The following is an 11,727-nucleotide window of genomic DNA, read 5'->3' as shown; positions in this document are numbered from 1 at the left end:
GGGCAACAGGGCAAGACTCTGTCTCAAAAAAAAAAAAAAAAAAGCCAATCTCAAAAGGTTACCCATGTATGATTTCATTTCATTTCCATAACGTTTTTGAAATGACAAAATTCTAGAAATGAAGAGTTGATTAGTGGTTGTCAGGAGTTATGGAGGGGGTGGGAGCAGGAGGTCACGGGTTGTGGCTATAAAATGACAAGATGAGGGAACTTTATGGTAACGAAAATGTTCTGTATCTTGACAGTAGCAATGTCAATATCCTGATTATAACATTGTGCTATTATACTGTTACCATTGGAAAAAAAATGGGTAAAGGGTACACAGGATCTTGATTATTTCTTACAACTGCATGTGAATCTACAATTATCTCAAAATTAAAAGTTAATTTTTAAAAACAAATTCAGGGCATACACGTACAAAACTAAATTTATCTTTCATAAGTTGGCAGGGTTCTGCTGATACAGACCAGGTGGCTCTGCTGAACTTAGCTGGCCTCACTCGTGTGTGCTGCTGATCTAGGCTGGGTTCCTCTAGGTCAACTTGAGAATTTGATTCTGTTTCTTTTATCTGTCATCCTCAGCAGGCTGGCCTGGGCATGTTCTAATGGCCATAGCTGAGGTGCCCGAGAAAACAAGCTCTAGCCTGGGCGCGGTGGCTCACGCCTGTAATCTCAACCCTTTGGGAGGCCAAAGCAGGTGGATCACTTGAAGTCAGGAGTCCGAGACCCGTCTGGCCAACTTGGTGAAAACCCATCTTTACTAAAAATACAAAACCTTAGCCAGGCGTGGTGGCGCACGGCTGTAATCCCAACTATTCATGAGGCTGAGGCATGAGAATCGCCTGAGCCCAGGAGGCAAATGTTGCAGTGAGCCAAGATGGCACCACTGGCTGGGTGCAGTAGCTCACGCCTGTAATCCCAGCACTTTGGGAGGCTGAGGCTGGTGGATCACCTGAAGTCAGGAATTTAAGACCAGCCTGACCAATATGGTGAAACCTCATCTCTACTAAAAATACAAAAATTAGCCAGACATGGTGGCGTGCGCCTGTATCCTAGGAGGCTGAGACAGGAGAATTGCTTGAACCCGGGAGGCAGAGGTTGCAGTGAGCCGAGATCGCGCCACTGCACTCTAGCCTGGGCGACAAAGTGAGACTCCATCTCAAAAAAAAAAAAACAAAAAAAATCACACCACTGCACTCCTGCACTCCACCCTGGGTAACGGAGTGAGACGAGACAAGACAAGACAAGACAAGACAGGACAGGACACGACAGGACAGGACAAAACAGGACAGGACAGGACAGGGAAAGGAAAGGAAAGAGAAAGGGAAAGGGAAGAAGAAAACAAGTTCTAGTGGACAAACCTCTCTCCAGCCCGAATTTGAGTCATGGCTTTTACACACTAATGACAAAAGCAAGTCACATGACTGATCCCAGAACCAGGGGACAGGGCAGGTCATTCATGCATGGTGGGAGGGCACTGTGAAGTTATGCGGCAACAGGCATGAATATGGGGCAGAGGAGGTGAAAAGCTGGGGTGGTTGAAGGACTCTACTACCATCCTTGACCACCTCCAGGACTAAAAATACCTATTGCGACTTTCTCTTCTTACTGCAGTAACTCTTACCCACTCCCCCACTCTACCTGCTTCATCCAAGTGAGGCGGAAATGAGAGTTAGGAAGAAGGGGAAACATTGAAAATGTGTGCCTCTGTGTGTGTCTGTGTGTGTGTGCCTGTGTGTCTGTGCATGTTTGTGTGTGCTTCTGTGTGTCTGTGTCTCCCTGTGTGTGTGCCTGTGTGTGTCTGTGTGTGTGTGTGTTTGTGTGTGTCTCTGTGTGTGTGTATGTCTGTGTATCTGTGTCTCTCTGTGTGTCTGTGTGTGTGTCTGTGTGTATGTTTGTCTCTGTGTGTGTGTCTCTGTGTGCCTGTGTGTGTCTGTGTATCTGTGCATGTGTCTGTGCCTGTGTGGGTGTGTGTGTGTCTCTGTGTGTGTATCTGTGTCTGTGTGTCTGTGTGTGTGTCTGTGTATCTGTGTGTCTGTGTGTCTATGTGTATGTCTGTGTTTCTGTGTGTGTATCTACGTGTGTGCCCATGTGTGCCTGCGTGTGTCCATGTGTGTATGTTTATCTCTGTGTGTCTCTGTGCATGTGTGTGTGTGTGTGTGTGTCTGTGTATCAGTGTGTGTCTGTGTATCTGTGTGTGTCTGTGTGTGTGTGTGTCTGTGTATCTGTGTCTATGTGTGTCTCTGTGTGTGTCTGTGTGTCTGTGTGTGTATCTGTGTCTGTGTGTGTCTGTGTATCTGTGTGTGTGTCTGTGTATGTCTGTGTGTGTCTCTGTGTCTGCATGTGTGCCTCTGTGTATGTATCTGTATGTCTGTGTATGTGTCTCTGTGTGTGTGTCTGTGTGTCTGTGTATATGTCTTTGTGTGTGTGTGTGTGTCTGTGTGTGTGTGTGTGTGTGTGTGTTGTGGAAATTCTTGCAAATCTCCTATTTGTGGGAACTGAATCCCCAGCACTGCCATGTAAATATTTTTCCCTCTCATGGGCCACTGTGGCCATTGTCCATTGTTTCAAAGACCCTACAACAGGATCTGAGTTTCCCTTTGCCAAAAGACAGGTCACAGGGAAGGGAACACAGCTGACCCTTGAACAATGTGGGGTTAGGGATGCTGACCCCCACGTCGTCAAAAATCCGTGTATAACTTTTGATTCCCAAAAAAGGAGTCAGCCTGATATCTGCTCAATATGCTACTGAACTTAACTACCAAGAGCCTGCAGTTGACTGGGAAGCCTTGCTGATAACATAGTCAGTTAACTCATATTTCGTGTGTGAATTATATAATGTATTCTTACAATAAAGTAAGCCAAAGCAAAGAAAATATTATTAAGAAAATCATGAGGAAGAAAAATATTTCTTCTTCGTTAAGTGCAAGTGGAGCTTCATGAAGGTTTTCCTTACTGTCTTCACACTGAGTAGGCTGCGGAGGAAGCAGAGGGGTTATTCTTGCTGTCTCTGGGTGGCAGAGGCAGAAAAGGCGGAGGAAGTAAAAGGGAAGGCAGGAGAGGCAGGCACACTCAGTGTAGCTTTTACTGGAAAAAACCTGTGTATAAGTGAACCTGTGCAGTTCAAATCCGTCTTGTTCAAGGGTCGACTCTCTATAATGTCTACAAATGTCCTACCCTGCGCCAGGCTGCCTCTGCCCCAATCTTTATTCCATTTTCTGTCTCATCTCTGACTCTCTGCTCACCTTTTCAATGTTCTAGACTCCTTGTTCCTTTCCTAGCACCCACCCAGAATTTATGAGAATCCCTGTCCAAAGCCACTGAGATCAGTCTCTTCAGCTCCATGTCTTTATTAGTAAAATATGGATATCAGCAGTGCCACCTCACGGCGTTTATGTGAGGATGAAGCGACATGACTGATAATGAGTTTACACTGCCCGGTATGCAGTGATTCCTCAATACATTGCAGGGTGTGTTTTTTTCTTTTCTTTTAATATGGGGGTAGGGGCTGCCCAGTCTCACTGCAGACAGTTAAAGGAATCCCAGCACCAGGCACGATGGCTCACGCCTGTAATCCCAACACTTTGGGAGGCCGAGGCGGGTGCATCACGAGGTCAGGAGTTTGAGACCAAACTGGCAATATGGTGAAAACCCGTCTCTACTAAAAATACAAAAATTAGCCGGACCTGGTGGCAAGCGCCTGTAGCCCCAGCTATTCAGGAGGCTGAAGCAGGAGAATCGCTTCAACCCGGGAGGCAGAGGTTGCAGTGAGCCGAGATCATGCCAATGCACTCTGGCCTGGGCGACAGAGCAAGACTCCATCTAAAAAAAGAAAAAAAAAAAAAAAAGGAATCCCAGCAATCCAAGGCGGAACTCTGAAAATAGTTTCCCATAGAAACACCGTTCTACACTGCAGTCGTATTCTATCCACTATTATTCCTCCCAAAGAGTCTAAGGTTCCAGGGCTTTCACTTCATCCGAGAGGCTAAATGGGCTCCCCTGGGCTCCCCTGGCAGAACTAACCACCTAGAAGAACGTTACTCCAAGGGGAAAATGTGAGTGCTACCTAAGTTCCTTATAAATGTGCTTTTGAAATAGAGTCCACTCTTAAGTTTGATACTTCCTAAAATTTAATGTGTGAAGGAAGATGCTTGGGAGACAATCCGTGTATCAGGCTGATATATGGCAGATACTCTACTGAGCTCCCTGAGCAAGAACCTGAGGAATGAGGCCAGATGGGCAGAAATACTCAGGGCCAAGGGTAGGGAGCAAAAGTGTGTTGTAAAGAGACCTAGATGGACTTGGGAGGAGGTGGGTTCAATAGGAGGCCACGACCAATGCCCTGGCATGCAAAGGCTGGACAGGAGTCTTGAAAGAGCCTCAAAAATAGGGAAAACCAGATCCTAAGAGCAAAATGCCAAGGGGGACCTACTCATTAGTGAGCAGTCTGCAAAAACAGAAAGGTTTTAGCCAGAAGCTTATAGGAGTAGACCTGGAACCCAAATTGAAAAGGAATAGTAAGACCCATAATTTGAGAAGGAAATAGAATAGGCAGAAAAACTATAAAAACTATAGCTTCGAGTCTAAGAGCCTATTTACAATCCTTTGGCTTCCCTGGACCACATTGGAAGAGTAATTATCTTGGGCCACACATAAAACATACTAACACTAATAATAGCTGATGAGAAAAAAAAAGAAAGAAAGAAAAGAAAGAAAGAAAGAAAGAAAGAAAGAAAGAAAGAAAAAGAAAAGAAAAGAAAAGAAAAAAAAGAAAAGAGAAAAGAAAAGAAAAGAAAAAAGAATGGCCATGCATAAATCTCACAATGTTTTAAGGAAGTTTATGAATTTGTGTTGGGCCGCATTCAAAGCCATCCTGGGCCTCATGCAGCCCGTGGAAGCTTGCATAAGGGATGGATTTAGGACCTTTTGGGGGAAGTGCTTGATAAGGGTTGAATGGCACCATAAACTGAAGCTAAACTGAAAGGTTTTAGAATTTAACTTGAGACACCTCAAATGCTTTTAGATGAAACTCAGGACTTTTCACTGTAGTAAAGTTTAGCGTGAAATTGACCTTGTAGGGCCACCAGACAGCAGTGAGCAGGGTGTGTAAGAGTGAGGGAGGGCTTAATAAATAGAGATGGTGGGAAAAGGAGCTGGCTTTTTGTGAGTACAGCTTCTTGCAGACTAGACTAGCAAGAGCCAAGAATGAACCTAAGCCAGACTCAGGTCTACTGGGCAGTGCTAGGCCTGTCTCAACCCTGTTCGCACATCAGGTACCCCGTGCGTCTGCTGTAGTCTGTAGCTACGTGTGACCCTAAAACATCACCGAGGTTTCTAGTGATGTTGAAACTCAGCTAATAAACAGGGAATCCCGAGGGTTCCCCTCTACTCCACTCCTGACAGTGGCCATCCTGCCTCTGCTTGAATACCTTAACTCACCTCTCATGAGGCACCCATCTCCTCATTAAATGATTGTCACTGGGAAGAATCCACCCCACACAGCCGGATCAAATTTGCCCCCTGGTGACTTTCAGCCCCCGGTCCCCATTCTGCTCTTTGGCACTAGGTAGCTGAATCGAATCCTTCCATGAGAGTCAATTCCATTCCTCCTAAATCTTCTCTCTTCTAAGATAAATAGTCCACGTTACACAATCTTAATACCCAATTCAATAAGCATTTCATGATGGTCTAATATATGCAAAGCACCATGCTTGTGCCAAGTGGGACCCTAAAGTGAATATTATCTCCTTGCTCTTTAGGCAAACAGGGTGAAGACAGAGGCATAGATGATGGACACTAAAACAAAGACCGTAAGTACTGTAATAGCTACACACAAATTACAGTGGTATAGGCATGAGGAAAGAGTAGCCCAGCTTACCTTGGGGGAAATGGAAAGGCTCTAAGAAGAAGTGGAATGGAGTTGGAGTTGGAAAGACTTCAACAATCAGATGTGAGAAATAGGTGGGTGGTGAGTGGAAAGAAAACAGGACAGGCCTGAGGACCTTGTTTTCCTTTTCTTTTTTGAGGTTTTTTTCTTTTTCCTTTGTTTTTCATTTTATTTTTATTTTTCATTAACAAGTAGTAATGATATATGTTTATGGAGTACAATTTGATGTTTTGATACAGGTTTACAATGTGGAATGATTAAATCAGGCTAATTAGTAAATCCATCACCTCACAAACTTACCATTTTTTTGCAGTAAAAACATTTAAGATCTACTTTTAGCAATTTTGAAATGTATAATGCATTATTACTTATTATAGTTACCGTGCTGTGCAATTGATCAGTAAAGCTTATTCCTCTTGTCTAACTGAAGTTGTGTAGCCTTTGACCAACCTCTCTGCTTTTCCCAACCACCCCTCCAACCCCAGTCCCTGGTAACCTCCATTGTACTCTCTACTCCTGTGAGATCAGCTTTCTCAGATTCTACCTATGAGTGAGATCATGCAATATTTGTCTTTCTGTGCCTGGCTTCTTTCACTTAGTGTAATGTCCTCCAGATTCATCCATGTTGTCCCAAGTCACAGGATTTCACCCCTATTTAAGGCTGAATAGTATTCTATTGTGTATATATACGACATTTTCTTTTTTTTTTTTTTAATTATACTTTAGGTTTTAGGGTACATGTGCACAATGTGCAGGTTTGTTACATATGTATCCATGTGCCATGTTGATTTCCGACGACATTTTCTTTATTCATTCATCTGTTGATGGACACCTAGATTGATTCCATATCTTGCCTGTTGTAAATCGTGTTGCAATGAACATGGGAGTTCAGGTGTCTCTTCAACATACTGATTTCAATGCCTTTGGATAAATACCCAGAAGTGGGATTGCTAGATCAGGACCTTGGTTTCTTAGTTTCTATTGGACCTTGAGCATATCTAAAATGAGAGCCCTGAACGAGATGATTTCTAAAGTTTAGTGATAGAGACCAAAAGGAGTGTACATTTGGGCATTCCAACTTAGGCCAAAGCCTAAAAGTGAGAAGCCTGCCCATATCAAGGGAGTGAGGTGTGTGTTTGCGGTAGGGGTGGTAGAAGAGCAAGATGGTTCATGAATTCAGTATTCTTGTTTCACTGAGGCAGCACCCATCACCATTCTGATCAGGTCCCTCGGGGACATGGACAATGTCGTTAGAATGATGATGATGATGGTACCACCAGCACAACCACCACCATTTCTCTAGCACGTGGGTGAGCCAAACACCTTTGGAAACACCTTACATATTTACATTTACATCCTACTGAATCCTCATAACAGCCCTGTGAGATGGATACAATTTTTATTATTCTCATTTTACAAATTAGAAAGCTGAGGCACAGAAAGGTTAAATAACTTGCCCAAGTCCATGGGGCTAATCTAATAGCAGAGCTGGGATTTGAAGGCAAGTAGTCTCACTCCCTGCTTTTCTTCCTCGAAAAACACAAGGGCAGGGCTGAACACAGCTCAGGGGACACAGTCTGCACCAGGACAAGGTTACAATGGCACCATAACTTCTTTGTTTTTTTTTTTTTGAGACGAAGTTTCGCTCTTGTTGCCCAGGCTGGAGTGCAATGGCACAATCTCAGCTCACCACAACCTCCGCCTCCTGGGTTCAAGCGATTCTCCTGCCTCAGCCTCCCGAGTAGCTGGAATTACAGGCATGCGCCACCTCACCCGGCTAATTTTGTATTTTTAGTAGACATGGGGTTCCTTCATGTTGGTTAGGCTGGTCTCAAACTTCCAACCTCAGGTGATCCACCCCCCTTGGCCTCCCAAAGTGCTGGGATTACAGGCGTGAGCCACCGCGCCCAGCCAGCACTATAACTTCTTTTGCATTCTCATTAACTCAGCCTCAGACGATTTGACTTCCTTGGAAGCCACCGCATACTGAAGTGGAACTGACAATCACCTAAAAACCCCTAAATGCCTTTGACATGAGCCACTCTTAAGCCAGGTCTCTCCCATTCTGTTCACGTGCGGCTGATCAGTTCAACCTAAATGTTGGGTTTTACACTGAACCCTATAAAATTCCAGGTTTTAGCTCATAGTTTCACCCTACAATAATTTTGAAACATGATATGTTACCTAATGTCACCTCTCCCAGCTTAGTAATAACATAAACAAAAACAGTTGACCGTTATGGGGGCCCTGACTTTGTGCCAGACACCCTGCTACGTGTTTGTTTGTTTAATGTAATACCTCATATAATCATTTAGTCTTTACAGAAAGTTAAATATTATTATTATTCTCACTTAATAGGATAGGAAACCAAGTCTAGTGAAGTTAAGAAGCTTGCTCAGAATCCAATTAGGGGCTGGCACGGTAGCTCATGCCTGTAATCCCAGCACTTTGGAAGGCCAAGGCAGGGGGATCACCTGAAGTCAGGAGTTCGAGACCAGCCGGGCCAACATGGAGAAACCCCATATCTACTAAAAATACAAAAAATTAGCCAGGCATGGTGGCGGGTGCCTGTAATCCCAGCTACTTGGGAGGCTGAGGCAGGAGAATTGCTTGAACCCGGGAGGTGGAGGTTGCAGTGAGCCAAGATCGTGCCACTGCACTCCAGCCTGGGCGACACAGTGAGACGCCATCTCAAAAAAAAAAAAAAAAAAATCCAATTAGGAAGGGACTGACCCAAGATTCATACCTAGGATTATCTGACTCCAGGGCCTGAACTTTTATCTATGTTCTCTGCAGCATCCTCACATCTTCTACACACTTATTATCTAAGTCAATCATGAAAAATGATGAAACAGGCCGGGCGTGGTGGCTCATGCCTGTAATCCCAGCACTTTGGGAGGCCGAGGCGGGCAGATCACGAGGTCAGGAGGTCGAGACCAGCCTGGCCAACATGGTGAAACCCCGTTTCTACTAGAAATACAAAATTAGCCAGGCGTGGTGGCACGTGCCTGCAGTCCCAGCTACTCAGGGGGCAGAGGCAGGAGAATCGCTTGAACCCAGGAGGTAGAGGTTGCAGTGACCCGAGCTCACACCACTGGACTCCAGCTTGGGCGACAGAGTGAGACTCCATCTCAAAAAAAAAGAAAAAGAAAAATGATGAAACAGAATCAGGGAGAGAATTCAGAGGAAAATGGCATCCCTCCAGGTGTGTATGAACCAATTACTCAGAGTCATAAACAGTTAGAGATTGAGGCATTTTTCACAAAATATTGAGGGCTGGAGAGGTTGAACAATTTGCTCCCACTCACACATCTAGAAAAGAGAGGAGATGCAAAAGTAAACAATGCAGAAAGGTCAAGACCCTCATTCCATCAACACACACTTCAAGTGCACATACGTGGGAAACCATCTGAAAAGTTTTGTAATTACAATTTCATCTAGCCAGCAATCCTCCAACTCGTTCACATGCATCTCATGAGATCGTTGTCAGAAGCCTCGCTGGAGTGAACGTGCACTTCATCAAAGACACCCCTGATCCGTGGGAGATGGGATTCGTTTGTGCTGATCTACTCTCCAGGAACACAAGAAACTCACCATTCTAACGGTTCATAAATCATCCATTTAATACCCCAGTTTCAGATTTTGCAGGAATTAACATCAATGCAGGGTTTTTGAGACCCGCCAACTTGCTGAAACAGTGCAAGCCACCTGCAGTCCTCGGATACCACTCAGTGATGGCCCTAGGTCTCCCTACTCTGGGCCCGAGTTCACTTACAGCTGCAAAACACACCTGTGCCCTCTCCTCACAGGCAGAACACTTCAACTTCTCTCAGTCATTTCCAACTGAGACTGTTTTCCTTGGTAGAGAATACAGAAGTCAAATGGACTCAGCGGTTCTGCCTGGTCTCTGCCTTCTGTTGTTGAGAATAAACCAGAAAGATCCCTTCTTCCGTTATTAACATTTTCAGGAAGCTCCGTTCAGTCCAGTGCTCTTATTTCAGGCCTATGACACCCTTTCATATTCGTGTTTTCACAGCCACAGACAAAGACTGGGTCCTTGACCAAACTTGAGTCAGGCTCCTCTGAGCCCAATTAGGCCCCATCCTTGGGCACGCCCCCACCCCCAATATCTGATCACCCTCAAAATCTGATCAAATTCCTCATCCCTCATCATCCCCCAGGCGATGTCTGATCACCCTGCCTGGTCTTCAGCAAAAATAGCAGTAGGTCAACTTGGCCAGAATCCCCTGACTCCCAATGTTTCCCCTTAGTAATTTTCCACCCACTGACCCCACCTGACTCCTTGGTTACAAATCCCCACTTGCCTCTGCTGCATTCAGAGTTGAGCCCAGTTTCTCTCCCTGACTGCAAGACCCTATTGCGGTGGTCCCTACACCAATTGCGATAGTCCCGGATAAAATCTGCCTTACCGTTTTAACAAGTGTCAAGAGTAAATTTTTCCTTAACATCTCCTGTGGGCACTATTTGTATACATTTAAAGTGAGAGCTTATCCAACAGCTTCCTTTTTAGCCTGGCAATCAAGTATCCTTTTTGCTTCTTTCTCCAGATCACTCCCTAAACCCCTCATCTATAGTAAGAAGCAGAATCAGAATTTGACTCCAAGACTGTGCCTGAGGAGCCTGAGCCCTAAATACTATGCTCTATTGTTACCTGTGTTATCTGTAAATAACTGAGCCATTGATTAAAACACAGTCAATAGGCTGGGCACGGTGGCTCATGCTCACTCGTAATCCCAGCACTTTGGGAGGCCGAGGTGGGTGGATCAACTGAGGTCAGGAGTTCGAGACCAGCCTGACCAACATGGTGAAACCCTGTCTCTACTAAAATACAAAAGTTAGCTGGGCGTGGTGATAGGCACCTGTAATCCCAGCTACTCAGGAGGCTGAGGCAGGGAAATCGCTTAAACCTGGAAGACCTCGGAGGTTGCAGTGAGCCAAGATTGTGCCACTGCACTCCAGCCTGGACGACAAGAGCGAAATTCCATCTCAAAACAAAAACAAAACACAATCAATAACAGAACCTTGAGATCTCTAGCTAGATGCATCTCAATCAATTAAGCATGCAATCAAAGAGCCTGAAGGGGACCTGAGGTCCAGATAATTTAAGTGATTTAACCAACGTTAAAGATTATTTTTTAAGGGGAAAATCATGACTCTCATATGATATAAAAGAACATGTGGCAAATATTTTATTTAACTCATTTAACTGGAGCCAGCAAAATATTAAAACCAGCTCAAAGGAGAAAACTCCAACTACCACACATTTATAGTCAGATAAGAAATACCAGGCCAGGCGCAGTGGCTCACGCCTGTAATCCCAGCACTTTGGGAGGCCGAGGCGGGCGGATCACGAGGTCAAGAGATTGAGACCCTCCTGGCTCACAAGATGAAACCCCGTCTCTACTAAAAACACAAAAATTAACCGGGCGTGGTGGTGGGCGCCTGTAGTCCCAGCTACTCGGGAGGCTGAGGCAGGAGAATGGTGTGAACCCGGGAGGCGGAGCTTGCAGTGAGCCGAGATCGCCCCACTGCACTCCAGCCTGGGTGACAGCGAGACTCCCTCTCAAAAAAAAAAAAAAAAAAAAAAAAGAAATACAGAAATAAATTTACAAACAGGCAAAACTGCAAAAACTGGTTAATATCTACAGGATAATAAACAATGGCATTCCGTGGGAGACTATTTGCATTTTAATATGCAAGGAATTATTTGCATTACTATCAGTTTTCTATATGTTAACTTGTTTCTAAGGAGTTGTAAAATAGCATAATCAAAAGCAAATAAATAAGCATATCTCTATAAAATCAGATAATCCCCAAAGGC

The 11,727-nt window shown here is 44.7% G+C and overlaps 1 protein-coding gene across 2 annotated transcripts in view; it reads left to right on the top strand.

Annotated features, from left to right (window-relative positions):
* Positions 1–3,959: 3,959 nt before the first annotated feature.
* The window catches only part of BCL2L14 (BCL2 like 14), a 43,621-nt gene continuing 35,853 nt past the window's right edge, over positions 3,960–11,727 (top strand). For both annotated transcript variants that reach the window (XM_030805003.1, XM_030805002.1), the window contains exons 1-2: positions 3,960–4,053; positions 5,758–5,808. The gene's annotated coding sequence lies outside the window, so the exon portion shown is untranslated. The remainder of the gene's footprint in view (positions 4,054–5,757; positions 5,809–11,727) is intronic.

The sequence above is a fragment of the Nomascus leucogenys genome, chromosome 23 (genome assembly GCF_006542625.1).
Source record: "Nomascus leucogenys isolate Asia chromosome 23, Asia_NLE_v1, whole genome shotgun sequence".
Lineage (NCBI taxonomy): Eukaryota > Metazoa > Chordata > Mammalia > Primates > Hylobatidae > Nomascus > Nomascus leucogenys.
This window is presented reverse-complemented; position numbering and strand designations above follow the sequence as displayed.